The sequence below is a fragment of the Aythya ferina genome (assembly GCF_964211825.1).
Source record: "Aythya ferina genome assembly, chromosome: 6".
NCBI lineage: Eukaryota > Metazoa > Chordata > Aves > Anseriformes > Anatidae > Aythya > Aythya ferina.
The window spans coordinates 26,551,145-26,573,299 of NC_140303.1; the positions used below are offsets into that span (position 1 = coordinate 26,551,145).

General features: G+C 39.8%; 1 protein-coding gene across 4 annotated transcripts in view; it reads left to right on the plus strand.

Moving 5' to 3' along the window:
• Positions 1–133: 133 nt before the first annotated feature.
• MYLK (myosin light chain kinase) overlaps positions 134–22,155 on the plus strand; it is a 201,793-nt gene continuing 179,771 nt past the window's right edge. Inside the window, exons 1-2 of one of the 4 annotated variants that reach the window (XM_084524650.1) lie at positions 196–258; positions 11,495–11,567. The gene's annotated coding sequence lies outside the window, so the exon portion shown is untranslated. Of the gene's footprint in view, positions 259–4,245; positions 4,342–11,494; positions 11,568–22,155 lie in introns of those variants that run through there. The other 3 variants (XM_084524652.1, XM_084524651.1, XM_084524653.1) reach the window with 3 other exon arrangements.

Below are 22,155 nucleotides of genomic sequence, written 5' to 3' on the forward strand. Positions count from 1 at the left end.
CCGGGCATCGCCGGGTGAATGCAAGCCCGGGGGTGTCGGAGGTAGGCGGGGAGGAGGAGGCAGACCTGCCCCTCCGGGGGGAGCGGGCAGGCAGATGCCGGGCTGGGAGCGGCGGAGCCGCGGGACCCCGGCGGGTGGGGGCTCGGTGCGGCTGCCGCCCACCCCCCTGGCTCTCCCGGGGGGCTGCCGCTGGGAGAAGCGCTCACCTAGGGTTCACCTCCCCGGGGCACGCTGAGCAGAGAGGGAGCGAGCCGGGCTGTAAGTACTGGGCATCTTTTGTGCGGGGTTTGGCGCAGGTCTGTCGTTCCCCGGCGGCAGGTAGCAGGGGCTCGGGCAGGAGAAGCGTTTGCAGGCGGGGCTGCGAGGGTCGGCTCTCGGGCTCTGCTTGGACTGAGGAGCCTTTCAAATATCAGGGTGCATATGTGGAGGCATGCTGAAGTGTTCCTGCACCGCGCATCTAGGTCTCCTGCTTCAGACAAAACGTGTTGGGTTTTCTATCTGTTTTCCCCCCTTTTTCTTTTCAATTTTTTAAAATTTCTGCTCCTCTCACAGTACTTTGCACCATGTCACACAACTCTCTTACTGTCTCAGGAAAGGATAAAGCCCGGTGACACCACTAAAGTGCAATGTGTGAGGGTGAGGGAATGAGATGAAAGCTTTGTATCATTAACTTGGGAGAGAGGAGGAGGTGGAATCACTTCTCTGCATGCTGCCTTCACACAGTGGAGCAATGTGCTTTTGGGGACTGCTTTGCCACAAAAATAAAATAAATGCTTTGCCAATTAACTCCCTTTCCTGTACGTGCATATCTGGATACTGGCCTGGCACCACACCCTGCACTCAGGCTAGAAGGGGATGGCATAGCAGGGGCTGGAGATTGGGGACAAAAAGACAGGGAACCTGTCTCTTCCTTTGCAGCTTAAAGATGCTTTTTAGCCCCAGCCCAGTTTTCTGCAGAGCAAGTCCATAGGGATAATTCTCCCAGACTTGGGAAGCAGAATCAAGTGTTTTGAAGCCCAGATTATGCTCTCCACAAATGGAATGTCTGAAAGGATGAATGCAAATACCTGGCTCCAGACATCTTACTTCAGATGTTCCCAAGTATTGAGTCCTATGGAGAGTGAGCCAGGAGTTGCATGATGTGCAGAAGGTGTGTTCCCTACTAAGACACCCCACACACGCTCCAGATGATGCCCTCTCTTACTGGAGTGCAGGAAATACCATTTCTGTCAGTGACACTATTAGAGAAGGAGTCATTCCTCTCACATTTTAAATCCCAAACTGATGGACTATCTCCCTCCCCCTACTTCCTTCACACATCTTTATTTTTGCCTAATGACTTGCATTATTATTTTCCAAATATGGCTTGCGTCTTCCTGTGAAACTTCACATTTGCTGAGATCTTCCTGGAACTAGGCTCTAACTGCACACTTTAGGAGTCTTCTGTTTTTAAACCAGAATTGTATATTTACTAATAGCTGTCAGATGGCAAGAACTGGTAATTTTCATCTAGCGTATATCCACAGCATTCTCTGGTTCTTCATGATGCAATTCTTGTGTAGTGACACAGGCTAGCAGCTATCTGAGCTGTAGTTTTGGTATATGGTGCTCATTGTAACACGTCTCCGTAATACATCTATGCTGTGCTCGTCCTTAGCACTTTGCATTCCAGCCCGGCAGGACAAGTGTGCTAACGCCAGAAGTCATCGGAGTGACTTTGTTAGCTGTAGGAGGAGTATTTTAACCACCAGAGGAGCAGCCACGTACCATGCTGACGTGTGATATGTTAATGGTATTTAACCTCTTTAGGGAGACATGAAGAGAAGAACATGCCTGGTTTAACATGTATCACAGCTAGGATTTTCTATAAATGTGGGAGGCTCACACTAGTTAATATCACTGACCCAATTTTTATTGGTCTTGTAGGGAAATCTTAAAAGGTCTGCTGCAAAGGAAGTTAGAAATCTGATACTCTGCTGTTGCAAGCATCTCTCCATAACTTCAGTTGCCTTGCAACGTGGTATAAAGGAGGATGAAGGAAATAAATCACTGAAGTTCTGTTGATTTGCTTGTATAACGTTGAATGTAAATTTATTAAGTTTGGAATAAGCAGTGATCATGCATCGTCATTTGCTTAAGTTAAATTGTATAGATGCATGATTTTTCACTGGTTTTTGGTCTGTTAATCTATTCTGCCTCCTCCTCCTTTAAGACCATAAGGACTTCCTCTGGGCGATGATCCTGTTTTTATAGTCAATCAAAATCCATACCAATATCCTTATGCAGGCCAAAAACACTGTATTAGACTACAAACCAACAGTTACAAATTACTTTCAGAGCTCTCCTAAAACAAAATGCAGATGTAAATACAGTTCAGAGCTGCTTCATGTGCTACGCCTTAAAGTTGTGGATGTCTAAATCTGGAAAGTGTGCTCAGAAGCTCTCTTTGTGACAACCATGCAGGCAGATGGGTGAAGTTTCTGGTAGGACCTCTGGAGAACTGGGAGCCACAGCCTGTGGTGGCTGGACTCTCCACTTTGGGTTCAGAGCTGAGCATGGTCTGAAAGCGATCCTGAACCATTTAATCCTGATTTTGCAGACTCATCTCCTTTTTAAAAAATTGTCAAATTCATACTAAAACATGTTGAAGATGTTTGCTTTTACCCTGTTCAGAGCTGTACTCAATAGTTTTCACAAACTATATTCCACAGGCTTGAGTTAAGAGGTTTGTAACAAAGATAATGGTGGTGTTCTTTTTTATTTTTATTTATTTATTTTCCATGGCTGGTTAATATCCTCTTCTGTCTTTGTCACTAAATTATTCATTTCTAGCCTCCCTGTGGAAAGTAGGATGTCCTTTCTCTGATTGTTCTTGCAAGGTGTAGCTACACCTGTTGCAGCAGATATTGTTTGTTTGTTTGTTTATTTATTTGCCTATGATATTTTTCTGAACCCAAATGACCACAGTGGCATCCAGAGTCCCAGACAGGATCTTAGCAAGCCTTGCACAGCTGCCTTAATCCCCTTCACTGATGGAAATCAGTCCATGATGTACATTAGGATTACATGTGCTATTTGGACTTTAGCATTGCATGACAGAGAAGAGAGATGATTATAGTGCTTTGTGGTGCTGAACAGGATTTATTAATGAAACCAGATGGATCCAGGTAGGACAGACTCCAGACTTTTTTTTTTTTTTTTTTTTTTTTTTTTTTTTTTTATGGCTAGCCCTCTGCCAAATTTAATGTTATCTAATTTGTCTGTCATTACAGTATACATTTTGCTAAAATCTGTATCTTTCCTGAGCAATTGTAAGGGGTCTGTTGCAAGTGCTACAGCAAGCAATAATGTCTAAAAGTCTCTAATAATGTCTTCATTAAGCTTCTCTACAAACAGGAGAGTGTACTAATTGCCAGGCTAACATGCCATTTGGCTCTGTGAACAAGCTACTGAACACTAACTTATGAATGGAAACTTGAAAGGATCATTTGCAACCTGCTACATGAAAGAAATACCAAAATGAAATGAAAATGCACTTGTATCTCTGTTGCTGCTGCTGCTGCTATTAAAGAGCTGGAAACAGAAAGCTGATTAGAGAGTCACTTTAATTTTCCTGGGAGACTTGACTGATTTCATAAATGTTTTTTGCCTCCTGAGTTGCAGCAGCTGCTCCCTATATAAAAGCTAGAAATAACTGGTTCTTCTTTAGTAAGAATGAAAGGAGAATTGAGCTCTATACAAATGAGGAGATTAGAGCTCCATGAGGCATATACCCATTTAATGCTGCTGGAGACTAAACACACTAGAATAATCTTAACTCTCGCTTCTGGTGAGCAGAAATTCTAAGAAAAAAAATTTCCTTTAGTGACTTATTAACAAAGGCTTTTCAGGTTTACTGGGATTTATCATGTGAGCCTAATCTACCTTTTGTTCATCCTGCTGGCAGGCTTTAAAATTTAAAAGGGTCTGCAGAAACTCCTCCCCCAAACTCCTTATTTAATTAAAGAGGCTTGGTGCATTATTTACCTTTGAGTCTTCCATCTATGTGGGAACAATGAGTTGGCATTAACATATTGTAAAATATTTGTGAATGCTGCATTATAAGCAGAGGCAGGGAAAAGAAACAGAAATTTTGACGATAACTTTGAGTTTCCAACCACCTAAATAGGCTCTTTTAGAATGTCTGGAAACGAGGCCACTCCTACATAAATACTAAATATAAATACAGGTGTGTAACTCCACAACATATTTCCCTTCTTCTGTAGGTGATTTAGGAGCCTGGATGCAAGTCACTCTTTGCTTCTAAGGGAGCTCTCCAGATTGATTGGATGTGTAGATCAGGTATTGCACACAATGGTATTTTATATGTTTTTGCTTTGGTAGCTTAGCAAGGACTCATAGCTATAGTTCTCTCACTGTTTCCCCAGTTTCTCCTCCTCCCCCACTCCATTCACTGCTGTAGCTGTGAGCATCAAGTTGCAGATAAAACGACTTCTGAGAGAGCAACGGGATGCAGCTCTTGCCAAAGGCAATTAAGTGCTTAGGATTACAGTGTGCTTTACAAAGTGTGTTCTTGCTGAATCCCTTTCCTCTTCTGCTTGCTGGCACAAAGCACTTTCTTGGCACTTATCTTTGTTATAACGAGTCTGAGCATTGCTGAACTTCACTACAGTGTGTCAGCTCTCTCAAGCAGTCCAGCAAGCTGCTGTGTCTTGTGTTTTGAGGACAGTCTTGTTGGTGATTCTTCACTAAGAGTCAGCTTGACCTCATCACCTCTGCTGTAATTGGATTAAATTTACTCACTTGCCAAAAACACTTCCAGTTTATGGCACATTTATTCTTTAGGCTGAAGTGCTGTTTGTATGCACAGCATTCTTAACACCAAAGGCATTTTAGGGCCTATGTGATGCAGCTGATATGCTGCAGGATTCAGAATCCTGAGGGACGTTTTCAGTAATTTGCTTCATCCAGAAAGGATTAAAACAGACCATATATTCTGTTTGAACGTTGAACATATAACCTGTGGGAGAAAGAAGATATGCTGTAGTTGCCAGTACTATGCATCTTTTATCTTCTTTTCTCGTGAAATACCACAAGTTGTTGAGAGCCCACAGGTGGTCTAAAGCTGCAGCCTTCGGGCTGAGGGAAGCGTGTGATGGTGAGTGCTGTTATTGTACACCCAGTGCAATGTATTTTTGATTGCTGCACAACAGGTTAGGATCACCACTCTGGATTATCCTTTTACTGCTTTTTCTGGTATTCTACAGCTCTCTTGTGTTTTGGGACATTTGCAGAGCAGCAGGATGATATCTGAACAGACAGAAAGGTGTGTCCAAAATAATACAGGGACTGTGTAGTCGAGGACAATCTGACCACCAGACCTGTAGTTTCATCCCAAGAGGCTTTACTCTCTAGAACAGTGCAATCCAGCTTTTGGTGGGAAAGACAGTCAAGTAACGAAAATTACTATCCTTACTGTTAACCTCAGCAAAATAATAAGGGACAAGTCAGTGATGGGGAGACCAAGGACCAAGTGAGTTGCCAATGTTCTCACAAAGAGGGTCAGGATTTGAGTGGCTAGAGAGAGGCACAGGTTGGTACTTGGTCTGGCCTAGGCACTTTCTGAAATGTCCCAAATAATGAAAGGATCCCCATTTGGGGAATTAGCTGTTCTTATCTGCCTGGCAGTATTGCAAATTTCCTGTCTGCTTCTAAGGCTTAGTAGAGTTATATTTTGAAGACAGCTTTGGTAACAAGAGCTGCAGCTACCAGCTCTCTAGTTCTGATCAGGATGTTGTTGCATTTTATTTCATGGTGGTGCTTTTCTCTGAAGTGCTATGAACTGATGAATACTCATGGTGCAAAGCATTAACTGATAAATAAACAAACTGTGACATGGACATGAGGCTTTTGATATCTACTGAGTAACAGTTACAATATCATTTACTGAGTAAATGTGCAGTACAAGTAACAGGATGACAAATTCAGTATCTCCCTCTAAAAAGTCTGTAGTTATTCAGGTGTTTTCTGCACCATTAACTCTTAGGAAGTTGATCAACTCTTAATGAATTAAATATATAATTCCATAAACTCCTTATAATGATGTAAACTGTTTGTTAATACTGAAGTATTGGGTGTTCTTTTATTTTATGTCATGTATTTGGAATCAATGTAATATTTAAAAATTAAAATAAAAAAAAAAAACTGACCATGTTGCCTGAACAAGGATTAACAGCCTGCATATGAAAGAAGTTGGACTCAATGGTCTTTGTGAGTCCCTTCCAACTCAGGAGATTCTGTGATTCTGAGAACAAATGTGAGGATGTGTTCAGTAAGAAACACTTGCAAAGTCAAAGTCAGGGAACTACTGTTGGTATGGTCTTATACTCGTTTGTGTCAAAAGGAGAGTTACAGAACAAAAGCAATCAGCAGACTGTGTTTAAAATATACATGAAAGAGAAAATTGAAATAAATAAATAAATAAAGCCTTCTTTACTCGGGTTATTTACTCTCAATCTTTTTTATGGCCATAAGTTTCCCTCTCCTTTGGTGGAAGAAGAGAAATATATTATGTAAATGCTTCCTGTCTGAACGTGTTGCTAGGCCTCCACATCACTAGTTCAAGTCCAGCCCAGCTCTGGAGGTGAGAAACCCTTTACTTCTATTTTATGCAGTGTAAGTTTGGTCTTTGTTGTGGGTTATATCAGTGGGATCTATTTGTGTACACGTGGTCCTCCTTTAAATGCCCCCTTTCTGGCTGTGGTGGCCTCAGGGGATGTATCTCCTGCAGAGCCTGTGAGACCATTGCACAGGGAGCCCTGGCTTTGAAATGTAACAGCTGGTTTATGGGCATCTCACCCCCAGCTTCAGAGCAGTGCCATTCCTCTGACCTCAACTGAGCTGCAGCATTCATGGTTTTCAGTAACATGGGGGTTAAACTGGGCCTATATTCTTTTAACTGGTCTATTTAGCAGCTCTTTTCCTTATGCAGTCTCCATGCCAGTGACAGGAGCTTCCTGGAACTGACAGGAGACACAAAAGGCTCTCTTCTCTAAATCACTGGACCTTAAGGATATTGAAAGGATGTTACAACAAGCCTCATAATACACCATTGTCAGGCTCTCTCTGAAGATGCCTGCGGTGGTATCATACCTCTAAGCTTTCCAGAGGGGGTGTGATGACCCCAAATGGTAGAAAATAGAAGAGTAATGGTTTGGGTGGCTGTGAGGAATTTTATGGCACTGCTTCCCTGGGCTGTAACTTGAAACCAGCTGGAGGTAGTTGCTGCTGACTGAACTCCTATCAGTAAGAGGCAAGCAAATATATGAACATGCATCAAGCAGTTTTTTTAGGAAGAGATCCTGTCTTATGTGTCTGTGCATGCCTAGATGCATCTTTCTTACAGACAAGGGAGTGGTGAAAGATGCTTTGTTTCTTCTTCATTTCCCTTTCTTCTTCCTACTCTTTTCCCTGTTCATCCTCAGTACAGAAATTTTTCATGTTGCTGTGAAAATGTCCATGCTCATGAGTGGAGTGAACACATTTGAATGGAAGATGGCTGCTGGTTTTTGAAGTCCAAAAGCCAGCATTCCTGGGGGGGGCACAGGGTGTGTGCTGTGCTATTCCCTGGTCAGGGAGGTGCCTGAACAGCACATTGTACTTTTGCTGGAGAGTTTGTGGCAAGACAACTCTGTGTTGCTGGGAAAAAAGAAAAAAAAAAAAAAAAAAAAAGGCTTGAGTCAGGGAATTTTGAATTTTATTTACTATTTTTTGCCAATCAATACAGTGTTGAGCATCTCCAAAGCTGGAGACTGCACACCCTCTCTGGATGACCGTTGCTCAACCACACTCATGCTGACGGACATTTTGGCGCCACGGCTGGGCTCTGGTGGCTTTTTCTCACTGGGCCGCCCCAGTGCCAGAGCCCGCCAGAACCATCTGGAAACAGTTTGGAGCAGCTCACAGCCTCCACCCTGGCACACAAACCTGCCCATTACAGTTTTGTGTGTGAGAGAGGTGAATAAAGAGGGGACTGAGGGATGGCAGTGAGTATCCAGTGAGGCGATCCCCTCAAGCTGAGGGTCGTGTGAGGTGGCAGGGTCTTGTCTTGCGCTGCGGACATGGCTGGCCAGTGCCTGAGCAGGCTCAGAAGCAGTCACTCCATTTTGCCTCAGCCCCAATTTGTTGGACCAAAATTTTATTTCAGCTGGTGGGGAGTTTTGCTCAAGACATGAGTTCTAGTCAACCTGAACATGGCATTTGTACTGGGCTCCTCACTGATAAATGCCTCAGAAGCTTCAAATGCTTCTCAGTTTAGTCAGTTGAGATATTACTCCTTCATTTTACCTTAGCTTGTGCTAATATCTAGTTCATCTCAGATGACTTGTAAACCATTTAGGTTGCATTCAATCTATTTAGCTCTTATCTGCTATAAAACTCAGAAGTTACTCTCATTCTCCAAGGCATTTCCAAGCATGGGGACTTTGAAGGATGGAGACCAAATCAGCTGTCCTGGTTAGCCCGAACAGAAGTGGAGGCTCAGCTCCTGACTGGGTCACACTGACATCCAGAAAGTGAGTTTGCACAGATTAATGACTTGCATGGCATCTTGACAGCCAGGACAGAAAGCCAGGGATGTTCAAATAGTTTTCCAGGTAAAATAATTTGGACCTTTCTCCACATGTGATCTTGACCTTAGATTTGATGTAATATCCTTTAACTGCAATCTTGTTACCACTTTATCCCTTTTGTTTTGTCTGAGGTGGCAAAAAGTAAACATGAATGTGTAAGTATATTTAGTACTTGGCATTAGAATGTACCCTTTCGGGACACTGTTGTTTCTCAAAACAACACCTCTTGGATTTGTTTTTCTCTAGTTCTATAGTTTGCTTGACAATTAAGGTAACCTGCTTTGAGCTTGGTGTGGTCATTCATCAGTGTATGGGCACTGTGAAGGATCCTGAATGTATGGGATGTACCATACATTATATTAGAGATGCATGGTTATTGATATCGGTGTAAGAAACTGTAGTAACGTAGCTTACTTCTCACAAAATTAAAAAGGATAAAAATGCCAATGGTGTTTCTTGTCTCTTCATGCCCATTATGTGTTCTGTGATGAATGGAATTCTCTATAAAACTTCCCAGTGCTCATTCCTTTCTAGCTGGTTTTATTACAACTACAAAATTTTGAGATAGATTATGTCAAGACACAAGACACAAGAGAGATCTTTGTCTAATATTTGATCTGTGTAGCATACAGATATTTTTTCCCCAAAGAATCAAAAAAAAATATTTTCTTTTACAACTGTAGGAGTTAAAAATAATGAGGAAATAAATTGAACCTCAAAACAAAAGCTCTATTGTCTTGAAGACAAACTCAGTATAATAGCACTTCTTGTGAGGTATTTTTTCTGTCTGTCCTTGTATTTCACTTACAAGACAGGAAATACAGCTTTGCTGATTAAATGTCATTATAAGATAAAAATAAATTACGGTCTTCAAAGATGGTATTCTTAAACAGCTACTTAAAGAGGTATAGTATTCTTAGATTCTTGAACAGCTACTGTTTGAGATCCACTTCTCTCCCTGCCTTTCCACTTCCCACCGTTCTTGTGTTAACGTTAGGATACATACCCATTTAGTCCTTTAACTGTATATTTATGGACCTGTTGTTCAGAAGTTTGTTTAATCCATTTTTGAACCTACGGACATCCTTTGCCTTTACTGCCTCCCATGAAAGCAAGTTACAGAAGCTTGTAACCTGCTGTGTTAACAAATATTCTCTATTTAGATAGATGGGTATACTGTAATATTCAGTAAGTACAGCCTCATTCCAGCATTGTGGGATTTGGAAAATAACTGTTCTGCATCACTTTTTTTTTGTGCGTATGTTGTCTAGCAGGTAGCCTTTATAGCTTTCTCTTGTTTGGACTGTTCCATACACCTAGAAGTGTCTTTTGCACTGGAGAACTGTATATGAATCTAGAATGATGACCAATACTGTATCATTCCTTCCTTCCCTAAATGGACAAAGAATAATTATTTCTGTAATCCTTATGTGTTGATGATATATGGCAGCTATTGGTACTGTAATAATGTGGAAACAAACAATTAAAATTGAGAGGCACAAAGTTATTTGGGGAACTAACGGAACTACATATATTCCATTTTGCACATACATGGTATATGCAGTGATGTGCAAATCTTTGTATTTGTACACATTCTAGCCCAGGCTTTCATAAAATTTACCCCCCCTGCTCTTAAGACATACAGAAAGAGCCTTGCTCTTTCAACTTTTCAGACACAGAAAAAAACTGAAGGAGGATTTTCTGAGGTTATTTGAGAGGTCTCAGTAGGCACGTTTACAAGAGCTGAAGTGTGTTTATATTAATTTCTGTGCAGTTACCAGAACATTGTCCTTCTTCCATAAAGCACGTGCTGCTCTTCTTAGAAGCACATTCCAGCACTGATAGGAGATATGCAAACAAATTATTGTTAATTAATATTGCTTACCTAGTCAAAGCTAATATTAACCAATAACACCTAGATAGGTGAATAGTCTAGTGCTGTGTTCTCTGCACTGTATGCATTTTCCTGGACCATGTCCTGTCCCCTGCTTTTGCAATCACCTTACATTCTATAAATAGTCTCACCTAAATCTGCAGAGCTTTTTTTTGAGTCTTTACTTAACCTATGAGTACTGGACCAGTCTTTCTTCAGATCCAGCTATATGTTTGTGCTTTCCTGTTGAAGGCCTTGGATTCAAGCCTACTACATGTCTGTCTGGAGCAGAGAGCTGTTGGAAACGTACATGTTGTCTCTGTGTGAGCCTGGGGCAGTGATGTGTATAGATGACTTTGCTGATGAGTTGCAGGAGTTCCCCATCACACCAGCAACTAAAAAATGAAGAAGAGTTGTATATTTTAAAAGTTACTGAAGAAAAAAAAAAAAAAAAAGTGAAATTGTCCAGAGCAATTTCTTCATCAAAGCTGACTGGAATAACATCTGTGGTGAAAACCTGTATCTCATCATTTCATTGTAATATGTGCAAGGGAAATGATGTTAAGTGAAACAGTTGCCTGTCATAAAGAGGAACTGGACTTCATGATGCAGAGTACTTGCAGTTGTGTCTGATGAATCTGTTCTCATGAATGATTTCTCATCAAATGAAATTTCAGTGGCTGTCAGGAACTTTTGTGATCATTGGCCTCTGTGGACCTATTAGGCTATGGATTTATTCTCAGTGCTAGGCTTCAGAAGGATTTTCCTTGTTATCTAGATATCATTTTTTATTTCACTTGTGTATTTATGTGGCTAAGCTAGACACACTTTACTAGTCTGATATTTAGGTATTGATAATTTCAACAACATAATCATTTATATTTTTCTAACTAAAATGCCTTCTTTAACGTGAATTATTTGTAGGATTTCTATTAGAATGTTTTTCAAATGCTATGGTCAAATACATAGTTCTTATTGCTTTCATCACTAGATTTCAAAACACTTTACAGACAAGGATCAGAAGGGAAGGAGCTTGAAAGGACTTCTCTAAAGCCTGAAAAAAGGTAAGCAATGTTATTCTTCTGAGCGCATATCTGAATGCAAAATTGTTTTACTCTAGCTAAAATCAATTTAGTAGTTCAGTGGATAAAATCTGTGAGTGGTATGCTTGCATTACCTATAATAGGCTTAGTCTAGGTTTACCTTGATATACTGAGGGGGTGGGAGGAGCAGAGGTATCATTTTTAAATGCAAGTGTACACACTTGGGTGTTCAACTTTCATCAATATTTTAATTTCTTACCTTTAAAATATATGCTTCATATGCCAAATTTTTGTGACTCATTGGAGAATTCTTGTTGTAGTGTGGAATATATTTTTGGGTTGATTTTTGTTCCTAGCTCTCTGTGAGTCTCTAAGATTTTTCCCTAGGATTGCAATATTGAGAAAAAAAAAATAAATTGTGACTCTGTTGGCTCAGCTAGATTAATTAGCTCAAAAATATGTACTTAATAAAAAAAATAATTTCACCCACATTAAGAGATTTGATGTAAAAATAATTTTCAGAGGTAAACTCTGATTTCTAATTATCCATATTTATTCCACCCCATTTGCAGACCAAGAAGATTTTAGATGCTTACAAACTAAGCATGAAGGTATTATGAGCTACCATTCCCAATTTATACCCTGAAAAATAAATAAGATTTTAAAATCGCCCTTTAAAATTATTACATTTATTCCCTGTTTCTTGCCCCTTCCATATAACAAAGTTATTCACTCTTCTCCACCCTTAGATGAGAGATCTTTAATGTGCTTTATTGAAAAACTGCTCTGCGAAGTTTCCAGTTTTACAGGAGGCAGAAAGACTTCTGGAAACTAAAAAATGAGCTTATGAGAAAAATAAAAAGCTTTGGTGAACTGTTTGACAAATATTGAATCTCAGCTTGTGAAAACAAAACCAGAATTTAGGTTCACTGTCGGGACATGATGCAGTTATTATGAACAGTTCTGGTTAACTTCATTTCAGAACAAGGGCTGACTGCTCCCTTTTGCATTATGCAGTTACGTAGTACAACGATTAACTTTGAGCTGTGTTATGCCAGCTTTTGTGCAAACACTGAGGAAGACTTTGTCACTGCCCCCAAAGAGCTTTGTGCAAGATAATGAACAGCTTACTTCCAGTGAGATGATTTTTTTTTTATTTTTTTTTGTAAATTGGAGAACTTTACTGAACTGATAAAAATTGCATCTTTGTGATTTCTGTGTTTCTTTAATCTAGATGTATTTGAAGTCTTTCTGCTCTTACTCCTTGCTTTTCAGAAGCCAATGTCTTTTCATTAGTCTTGTAACATGCTTGTTAACTTCTGTTGTTTAAACATATCATCCACAAAAACAGCTTTTTTTTTTTTTTTTTTTATTCAAAAGAGAATGAAAGGGGACCAAAATCATAGGCAATCATATGCAACACCTTTTTTTTTTTCTTTTTTTTTTTTTTTTCTCTCTGATTTGTAACCTTTCCTCATGCTTTAGAAGAAATTCACTCTGAAATTTAGATTTCTGAAGCTTCAGTTTCCAGCACCTGGATTTTGATATGACTTTCTCCAAGATAACTTTCAAACCTGAGACAGCTAGTCTTTTGCCTCAGAAAGCATTTCTGTCTTCTGTGGTAAAAAACCTTGTAAGCATTTTAAAATGACATTTGTACTTTTTTTGTTGTTGTTTTTGTTGCTTATAGTAAACATTTATATAAGTACATATTTTTTCTAATCTCTGGATTATTGTCATGGCCCATTCAATTCTCTCTAGACTATTTCAATGCCCTTTTAAGGGATTATCTGGGTAACTCCACTGTTAAAGCAGAAGTCTGTGCCTTTTTCTGGCTTATGTGTGAGAGGACTTTTTCTTTCAGCAAGGCAGTAGATGTTTTCCATTACATGTATGTGCGTCAAATAAACTGGGAGGCCTTGCTTGCACTTCGAAGTTGTCTGAATTGGTGAATTTTAACCCAAACACTGGAAGAAAAACACTAATGCTGGATGTTTTCTAAAGGAAAAATAGGAAGAAAACAAAGGAGGGGAAGAACAACTAAACAGACCCTGGGGATTGATCTTGACTGTGCCTTATTACCACAGCTTTATCCTTTCCAGTTCTTCAAGATGCTGGCAGTTATTGAACTCTGACCTGATTAATACATTGGATTGATGCCTATAGATTGTGGTAGTGATATTGCTTCCAGCTGGTTTCCTGGCAGGCAGATTGGCAGCAAGTTGTCATCTTTGTGGTCGTGAAGGGGAATAGTATGGATTTTTTTCTTTTTTTATAGAGCTTGTCTCAGCAAATAAATACCAGTCATTGGGTCCATTTCTCTGAGAAACAGTAGCCTTGTGGTAAACTGAATTCTGTAGATTTATTGGAGTCTATAGAGTAATACAGTAAAAGGATGTGATATCTATATTGCTACCAGAGACTTAAAACCCTGTAATACCTGCTCTTCCTCCAGTCAGCAGGGAGTTGTATTTTGAAGCTACGTGTATCTTGTGTGTGTGGAATCTATGGGATAATCCCAGACATATTTCCTGGGCAAATACTGGATTTCATAGGACTTAATTCAGAGACTTGAGTTCAGTCAATGCAGCAGCCACAGCTGTCAGAAATTGTTTGGGCACCACTGTTCAGGAATTATCTTTCTATATTTTGTGCATCATGCAGGTAGAAAATATCAGTTTCAGTATAGATGTGAGAGGGTTAAATTGAATTGCTTACAGTATCCAGTGGGTCAAAATAAATGACTGAACTGTATCTTCTGGCCTTGCACCCTAAAACTTTGTGACACCACTGCAGTGTCCTATCCACTTTTTTGTGCTGCCAAGAAATTGCTTCTTTTTAGTGACGATGTTGTTTTGTTTGCATGATGGCTGCATGTACAGCTGGTTCCATTTAACCTACAAAGCTGAAATGGTTTGTGAAGCAGCTTCTTATTTTTATTGTTAGAGCAAAGATTAGCTTCTAATCTCCTTTTCCTTACAAGGGGATTTATTCCATTTATCAATATATAAAGTGAAGACTGATTGGGCAGAATGAGATTGGGAGACTGAGAATGTCACAACTCAGTTACTCCTTCAGGTCTGAGTTCTTTTAATCCTAGAAAAATGCTACCCCTCTGTGAAGGGAGAGGAGCAGGACTCAGTGGGAAGTCTCTATTTGTGGGCTATGTTGTTTCACCATCACTAACTCATTTTAAAACTAGTTCAAGTATATCTGGATGAGTTGTATTCTGTGCAAACAGTAGTGCACATATGTTTAATGCATCATAACTTGTACGGAATGAGACAGAAAATTCCTTAGATTATTTTCCTTCCACCATCATTGCATTACTGTTCCACGCCACAAACACATAAATATATGTTCCTACCTCTGATCATGTTTGGGCACAATATTTTTATTTCTCTCTCATCGGTTGATCTCTTTTGATGAGAGAAGAGATGAAGATGGAATGAGATGATATATTTTGCTGACCTCAGGACCCAGTGGACTCCCTGCAACTTGCACAGAAAGTGGGTTTTTTGGAAGGCGGATTCTGTAGTTCTGAAATGTTATTGCACATATTTTAACATATAACCTAGAGAGACCATTGCACTGTTGCTCTTTTACCACTGGAAGAGAGAGAGATGATAAACTGTTACAGGACAAAAAGCTTTGGCTAGAGTTTCAAACTTTAATAACAGTTTTTGTTGCAAGGAAGCTCTGAAATTGCAGTGGTTCTGAGCCAGACCATGCTATAAATCCATGAAGTTAGAGAGAACTTGCTAGTAATGTTCTCTGAGGCCGAGATTTCTGACAGAAAATGTGGTTCTTATTGCAATGTGCCTCCTCATTCCAAGACAACTGGCAGCTGGTTCTACTACTACTTGTGCCAACAAGGCTTTAACTCTGTTTTTTTCTCTTAATCATCATATTAATTTTCTTCTAGCCCATGAAGCAGAGCCTTCCACTTATGTACAGGTTTAACAGTGGGTTTAAACTTGCTGTGGCCTCTAGGTTGGTAGTATGTAATGTAGCAGGGAGAGGCTGATGGTTTTGGAAATGCTCCAGTTACCTACTTCACTTAAATTCGGTTTGTGTCCTCATTAGCTTCACTACTAAGTCCTACCTGCTTCCATCTGCAACCAGGCCAGTAAAAATGCCATAGAAATTTGAAATAATGCATAACAGATGCAATAGGAGAAAGCCAACTCATTCTGCTATGGTTCTAAACCAACTAAATCCCTAATGCGTGATTTGTGTCTTGGGTGCATCTGGCCAAATGCTCCCATGCAGTAATTAATGGCAACTGTCTGGTGAGAAATCTCTAGTGGAAGAATCACTAAAGCTTTCTGTGAGAAAGCTCTTGAGGAAAATCAGTCTTCCAACTTCATTTCACCACTTCAGTTGTTTTCTGGGGACCCCCAGCAGCCTGAAGAGTACAGAAGCAACCAATGTCTTTCTCTCCATATTAATTCCATTTTGTAATATAAACTAGAGCAAATACATATCAATGTCATTGGCTAGTGCCTTCCATAGCAGGAGAAATTACTCCAAAAGGGATTCATTGCTATAGATGTTTAGGGAGGGGAGGGGAGCATCTTGGCTTAATCCGCCTAAACCAAGGAAATCTGAAATAGATATTTATGTTCCTAGTTTAATTGTTAAAGTTGTGGGCAGGGAGGAAGGAAGGGAAGTGTATTCAGTGGTACGAGGCTAGAGGCAAATTGCCCAGATCTGCCCTCAGATACGTAAGCACAACTTTTAGTAATTTCAGAGGGAAGAGCACAACATAATGAAAGGATAACGAGGTACACAGAAGTATCCAGCTCTGGTACTATCCTCGCAGGGAATGAGACCCAGTGGTCCAGGAGGGCCTATCCTACATTTTAAATAGCTGTGTCATACCTCTTTCACACTCTGATCTTTAAGCACAATTAAGTTTTTTTTTTCTTTAGTTGGAAGTTACTTCTTTACCATACTTGTGAACATTACTCTGATTTTAAAACTAAATATGTTCCCTGTTTAATTTTTACCTACGATTTTTTTTGTCTTTGGCTATCTCAGAGACATCTCTGGTAATCTCTTGTTACTCAGAGTTGTTTTTGTTTTGTTTTGTTTTTTGGTCTTGTAGCTATTAAAAGTATGCTATGTATGAAAAAAATGGGGCTAAAACCCAGCTGTGTAAGAAACTAATATGAGTGAGACACAGAATGAACCAGTAGGCAACTTATACATGGAAGGTAACTGGTTAGATTGCAAAACTGCAGATGTAGGTGTAGGACTGTTCCTCTCCAAAGGCACAGTTGAACTCTTGCTATGGTCCTTTGCCATCTGAGCAAGAGGAGGTTGAAGGCATTTATGGCCTTATGCATAGGGTTCTTGGAAGTGGTTTGGTGGCAAGAAAATAAATTAGCATGCTACGGATTCATTTTATATCCCAGGTCCCTTGAAATCAGCAGTGTGTTTAGTCTGTACAAGGGCAAGATACTATGATGTGGAGCAGTAGCTGCCAGAGAAGATTTATGAGGAACTATTAATTTGAGAATGGGGGGGGAGGGGGGAGAGAGAGAAAACAAAACATTTTATTTTGTGCCAGATCTGGTAGTTCCTAAAAATAAATAATAAGAAGAGCCATTAGTGTACTAGAGATGAAGCTTAAATGTATGTATATTGTTTGGCCTCTACCTTTCTTTCTTTGTGTAGCAGCACTTTTCAGAACTACCTATGTTCTCTTGAACATCAATGGAATTTAGCATATCATTATCTGAGGAGCTCTCTGAAAAACGTGTTCTCTATGAACCATGCTGCTTGTGTAATGACTCTGCAGGGATTTATGCTGTATTTGGGATCAAGGAGCTTACCTGCTCTGCCATGGTTCTCCTGGATATGGGCTGAACTAGAAATGCAAATTCCCGATCAGTGTGGAAATGGGAAAGGAGGCTGCTGTCCCATGGTTAAATGTGTGGAAAATGATATGAATTTGATTTCTTTTTTGGATTGAAGAACTTGAAGCATGTATAAGGGTTATTTAGGTATGCAGGTCCTCCTCTTGGTCATACCTCAAACTTGTTCCTCAGCAAGCTAAAATAAATTAAGGATCAGGAAGAATATGCTTTAGAAGTTATTATCACTGTCTGTCATGTTTTACACCTCACAGAAGTTACTATGTGCTATATTATGAGAAGAGTAAAGGAAATTTCCATTTGCAGTAGTGACAGTGTGAAAGAAATGAAATGGCTTGCTGTGAGATTCCAAAGAGCCCCTCTGATTTCTGTGTGAAACAGTAACTGAAACCTGGTGAATATTGCTTGTGAATTGTGCTGCTCCTGCCTCCATGGGCTTGCCTAATGGAGGTCCAGAAATAATGTAATTAAAAGAAAAAAAGAGGGAGTACTTGAATTTTATGCTTTCTTTACAGTTTACCTGTTCTTAAAACATCAATATATTTCCAGTTGCTTTGTCTCAGTGGAAGTCATATAGAGGTTTTGATTAGTTCACTGTGAAGCTTGTTTGGATAGTTGATGACAATTGCCTTGGTATTTATACCAGCTCTTCTTGGGATCTCTGATAGCCACAGCATGGCTTGGGCTGCTGTGTTACCTTCTCTTCAGCCAAATCAGAAGATCAAAAGTAGTGAGCTAATGAAGCCCCTTGCTACAAGAAGGACATCGAGGTGCTCGAGTGAGTCCAGAGAAGGGCAACAAAGCTGGTGAGGGGTCTGGAGAACAAGTCCTACAAGGAGCGGCTGAGGGAGCTGGGCTTGTTCAGCCTGGAGAAAAGGAGGCTCAGGGGCGACCTTATGGCTCTCTACAGGTACCTTAAAGGAGGCTGTAGCAAGGTGGGGGTTGGTCTGTTCTCCCACATGCCTGGTGACAGGACAAGGGGGAATGGGCTAAAGTTGCACCAGGGGAGTTTTAGGTTGGACGTTAGGAAGAACTTCTTTACCGAAAGGGTTGCTAGACATTGGAACAGGCTGCCCAGAGAAGTGGTGGAGTCACCATCCCTGGAGGTCTTTAAAAGACGTTTAGATGTAGAGTTTAGGGATATGGTTTAGTGGGGACTGTTAGTGTTAGGTCAGAGGTTGGACTCGATGATCTTGAGGTCTCTTCCAACCTAGAAATTCTGTGATTCTGTGATAGATCTGGGTGCAGTGAGGGTAAACCCATATTTGCCCTTTTTCACTTATGTAAATTGGCCCTGAAGCTTCACAGCTCCCTTTCTGTTCTCTGTTCTCCAAAAGTATTCTAATATTTGGAATTTGTAAACACAGGATTTGGGATTCCATGTGCATCTGGAAATGATAAACTTGGTATTACAGAGATGTAACCCTTTATACCTCTAACCTAAGAATTCTCCAGAGAGAACTTTCAGGCACATCTGATGTAGATGCAGGCAGATTCCTAGCAGCTAAAAGCAAAATGAAAAAGTTGCTGTTGAATGAGTGGAATTTTCATTGAAAACTATGTCATTGGGAGGGGCTGGGGGGTAAAAATTATAGAGTCTGGCAATAAATACAGCCATAATAATTTGAGCTAGGAACTGAAGAGATGAAACAAACAAAACTTGTCAGGCAGCATTAGTGGAGGAGAGAACCTTTTGCAAGCAATGGGGTAGTGGAAAACAAAAACCAAACCGAACTAAACCACAAAACCCAAGACCCCTAACAGAATCTTGGATTAGTTGAGGTTCAGTGAATGGCTTTGTTAAAAACTCAAGAAAAGAATTTAAATAGAGAAGTCCTGATAAAGGTGCAGGGCATCACAGCCCTGTTTCCATAGTGACATTGTTCAAACAGAGGCTTAAGGAACATGAATACCATTGCAGCTGAGCTCTATAGAAGATACCAGCCTTCCAGTGGGGATTCCAGCCATAGTTTGTTTAATGTTTTTCCCCCTCTAGATGGATATGGGGGGGGGGGGGGAGGGAAAAAAAAAAAAAAAAAGTTGGGAAAAAAAACAAGAGTTTAGACAAATAAATGACTTGACAGACTACTGCTTCCTTCTGGCTCCAGCTTTCTACATTTTACATACCCTCTCCACTCATCTTTACTTTGATTGTTGGAGGTATTAAGAACTGCATTTTACTGTTGTTTAAAAAAAAAAAAAAAAAAAAAAAAAAAAAACAACAAAAAAAAACACACACACAAAAAAAAAAACACCTCCTCCACACACACTTGTCTATACTGAAGCAAACAAGACTTTACACCAAGTGAGATTAAAATATGCATGTTCCTTTATGTCTGTATTTACTCTCCTTTGACAAGAAGATGGAGTCCAACCATTTACTCAAAAGTGGTCTCGGTGTGAGTGGAGCCCAGCAGATTTACTCTTTCATGTTTCTCACTTTTCTAATCATTTTATATCCATTCGGAAATTCACCAAGAACCACCTTTTTTCATAACTCTTGCTTTTCTCTTTGAAAAGCAGGGTCAAGCTCTGGGTAGAAAAAAAGCTGTTTCCTGTTACAAATATTTTGGTGTTGGAGTTCTTCCTTCCCCTTTTCTTCTTCAAATTGCCATTTTGCAGATTTTTCTTAGCTAAGTGTACTCTGAAAATAAGTACAAAGTCTTAACTTGTAGCTGTATTGTGCATATTTTAAGGTTGAAAGCATACCAGTCATGTCTCTGTCTAAATTATGATACACTTTCTTAAAAACATTCTTTATTCAAATAAATCTGTAGCAATTCTTGGACTTGCTTTAGCTTTTCAGTATAGGCTGAATAATGCAGCCAATTAAGAAGAGAAATTGATGAATAAAGTTTGGGTGGAAAAACTGTATCTGCTTCTTTGGAAGCTTGACTTCAGTGCATAGGAAACTGGGGCAGTATGAAAATGCTGATTTTTATGAGAATGGCCAGGTTTAGACAAATCTTACTTAGACCTTATTTTGCATGGATCATCTGGTGCTCATCATTACTGTGACTATTCTTACCGGTGTTTGAAACCATACGAAGTCACTGGAGTTGCACCAATCTGGATTTGATCATCAGCCTGTTTTCATCTAAAACACGAGTAATTCAAAGTGGTAACACTATTTACTCATTGAATCCATTGACCTTTAGTGTTAGGGAGCATTACCTAGGGAAGGATTTCAGCTTCAGTGAGGTGAATGGATTTTTTTTTTTCCCAAAATTGACCAGTTGGCTCAAAACTTCACCTTTAAACTGTTTTGAATGCATATTGCAAGATATTAATTTTCTCTATATTGATTCAATAACTTTTTTATAAGGACATATCCCAAGGTGCTCAGAAGCAGAGAGAAGAAAAATAATTGTGAAAATGCAGTGTCTTGGCATGAATATATGAAGTTTAAACATACTATTCTGGTTAAACTTTGTGTTTGTTTTTGTTAAGGAAACAGGCTAGTACAAATGTCCTGTAAAAGCATAAATATGGGTATCTAACTAACTGCAATGATGACAATGAACTTGGGAGAGAGTTCATTTTAAAATAGGTGTTCCTGCAGAATATTCTGTTTATACTTTGTAATGAGAGCTGCTTTTACATATTTCTTGTTTTATTTTTCTCTCAGTCATAACCTTTCTGGCCAGCAAAAGAACAGAGAATATGAATTAAATTCTTCCTCTTTTCCACTTCCTACCCTTACCTTAGGAGAAAAAAGCTTACATCAAATACATCAAAATTTCTGATTTCAACAGTGGAGTGGAACTTACAGGCACCAGAGAAAAAGTTATTCCTCTTCTAAAAGCATGGAAGCAAAATGTCACACTTCTAACTAAATTCAGCTTTTAATGAGAAGTGTTGTTTTATATCATACTATCTTATACCAAAGTATTTTATTTAATATAAATTTGAATGTAAAATGAATGGGAAACTGAACATTTACTCCTCAGTCTCTCTTCCCATTCAAAGAGATTTCACTGTGAAGTGTCTCCTACTGAGGTGAGAGATTTTCAAATATTTAATATGTAATATTATTACTGAGCTGTTTTAACTCTGTACGGCACAGAATTGCCTTAGAAAAAAATTATTAATACATAATGTACGTCTCTTCATCTGGAGGGTGGTTACAGAATCAGAAATGGAAACTGTGGGAAATATTGTTCCCTACATTGTTCAGCATTGTTATCTGCAGAGCAGATGCTGTGACAAAATAAGCCTCTAAACTGGGAGACAGTCCGTATTGACCCACTCTGTGATGGAGTTTTGTTCTACAAGGTCCTTGAGAAACTTGATGGTTGAGCCAAAGTAAATCATGTGGTGTTTGACAAAGAGTGCAAAGTTCCTGAACAGAGTTGTTTGCTCCCCTCAGCTTGGCTTGGGGGTGAGTACCCTGGAATGCCACACCCAGCTTTTGGGCCACATCTCAGCAATCTGTCAAGAAAGTGGAGATGGTTGAGGGGAAGGTGGTTAAAGGTCTGGCATGCACAGAATCTGAGAATGGTTTGGGTTAGAAGGGACTTCAAAGACCACCCTGTTCCAACCCCCTGCCATGGGCAGTGACACCTCCCATAAGACCAGGTTGACCAAAGCCCCATCCAGCCTGGCCTTGGATATTTCCAAGGATGGGACCTCCACAACTGCATGCTTATAAGGAGAGAATGAAGAAGCTGGGCTTCTTTAATATGATGAAGAAGAGGCTAAGGGGCAATCAAATAGCAGCTTACCAC